The sequence below is a fragment of the Silurus aristotelis genome (genome assembly GCF_946808225.1).
Source record: "Silurus aristotelis genome assembly, chromosome: 16".
Lineage (NCBI taxonomy): Eukaryota > Metazoa > Chordata > Actinopteri > Siluriformes > Siluridae > Silurus > Silurus aristotelis.
This window is the reverse complement of record NC_139589.1, coordinates 25,414,601-25,417,100: the sequence shown is the minus strand read 5'-3', so window position 1 is coordinate 25,417,100 and position 2,500 is coordinate 25,414,601.

The window sequence follows — 2,500 nt, the reverse complement described above, 5'->3', positions numbered from 1 at the left end:
TTATATTTCTATCCTGTACAGGAAGCTTACTACACAATATGTGACAACATATTTACTGCAACTACAGAGTCTTTATGTACTCTAATCTGTGTGTGTGTGTGTGTGTGTGTGTGTGTGTGTGTGTGTGTGTGTGTGTGTGTGTGTGTGTGTGTGTGTGTGTGTATGTGGGGCCCCAAACTTGCACTTCGACTCGAGTTTACAGCAGTGTCAGGGCTCAAACACGTCCCCACTTTACTGGCTGATTTGTATTAGCGATTATTATTATTATTATTATTAGTATTAGTAGTAGTAGTATTGATAATGTTTGTTTATTTAGGTTTTTTTTTTTTTTTTTGCTTGCTGCTAATAAATTGTATGATTTCATAAAGTAGATTTAATTCAGTTTATTAGAGGACTTGAAAATGTGGATATTTAATATTTATTGAAAGTGTTGGTGATTTCAGCGTCTCTGCTTTATTTAGCGAATTCTTTATAGAAATTAATTTGTTGAGTTGATGTGTAGAGTCGCTCGCTCGCATCTTTCATAAATAGTGAATGTATTTTTCGGATCTTCTTTAATAAACCTCAATAAAAAACAGTGAATGATCTCTGGCTGAAAGAAGTCTATTATTTATTATCGTCTTTCATTCATTATTGACTCCTACAGGTTTCAGGGTCCAGGATTTCCATTTGTGACTTCTAATTAGCGACTCAGATGTGAGGGTGGTGAGGAAAACAACTCCCTGTGATGATGTTAAGAAGAAACCTTGAGAGCAACCAGACTTAAAAAATAAAAAAAAAATTTCTGCATCTTGTAACAACATTATATTTTATAATTGTAGATGAAATAAGGTTATTGTAGTAATATTATCTACACGAGCTTCTCATGAGCACTAACAGGAGTGTTTCTGTTACTCAACATCCAGGTTCCAACAGCATTAATGTGAAGTCTCTCAGATCACCTTTTCTGAAATGTACAACTGGGAGAAATAATTGAAATAAATCCCAGCACCACTAAGCTGCCACTGCTGGGCCCTTAAACAAGGCCCTTTAACCCTTTAACTGATCAGCTGTAAGTCAATCTGGATATTTGCATCTGCCAAAGTCCAAGCATGTAAAAGAATGCATGTGATCAGACATGACCGTGATCAGAAGCTGCTGTTCTCTCATTTATCACTTTAACCAGCACTGTTTCAGAATTTTTTCAGAGGTCAAAATACAGTCTGAATGTAAGACATTGAACTCATCCCACATATTTCCTGTTAGAAAGGAACATTTACAAGAACTGAAAGAGTTTAAATAAACCGTCTGTTGGTCACACTGAGAACTTCTCCATCAGGACAATTCAAAGAAGAAAGAGATGTATATACAGTGAGGAAAATAAGTATTTGAACACCCTGCTATTTTGCAAGTTCTTCCACTTAGAAATCATGGAGGGGTCTGAAATTGCCATCGTAGGTGCATGTACACTGTGAGAGACATAATCTAAAAAAAAATTCCAGAAATCACAATGTATGATTTTTTAACTATTTATTTGTATGATACAGCTGCAAATAAGTATTTGAACACCTGTCTATCAGCTAGAATTCTGACCCTCAAAGACCTGTTAGTCGGCGTTTAAAATGTCCACCTCCACTACATTTATTATCCTAAATTAGATGGACCTGTTTGAGGTCGTTAGCTGCATAAAGACACCTGTCCACCCCATACAATCAGTAAGAATCCAACTACTAACATGGCCAAGACCAAAGAGCTGTCCAAAGACACTAGAGACAAAATTGTACACCTCCACAAGGCTGGAAAGGGCTACGGGGAAATTGCCAAGCAGCTTGGTGAAAAAAAGGTCCACTGTTGGAGCAATCATTAGAAAATGGAAGAAGCTAAACATGACTGTCAATCTCCCTAGGACTGGGGCTCCATGCAAGATCTCACCTCGTGGGGTCTCAATGATCCTAAGGAAGGTATGAAATCAGCCCAGAACTACACGGGAGGAGCTGGTCAATGACCTGAAAAGAGCTGGGACCACCGTTTCCAAGGTTACTGTTGGTAATACACTAAGATGTCATGGTTTGAAATCATGCATGGCATGGAAGGTTCCCCTGCTTAAACCAGCACATGTCCAGGCACGTCTTAAGTTTGCCAATGACCATTTGGATGATCCAGAGGAGTCATGGGAGAAAGTCATGTGGTCAGATGAGACCAAAATAGAACTTTTGGGTCATAATTCCACTAAATGTGTTTGGAGGAAGAAGAATGATGAGTACCATCCCAAGAACACCATCCCTACTGTGAAGCATGGGGGTGGTAGCATCATGCTTTGGGGGTGTTTTTCTGCACATGGGACAGGGCGACTGCACTGTATTAAGGAGAGGATGACCGGGACCATGTATTGCGAGATTTTGGGAAACAACCTCCTTCCCTCAGTTAGAGCATTGAAGATGGGTCGAGGCTGGGTCTTCCAACATGACAATGACCCGAAGCACACAGCCAGGATAACCAAGGAGTGGCTCTGTAAGAAGCA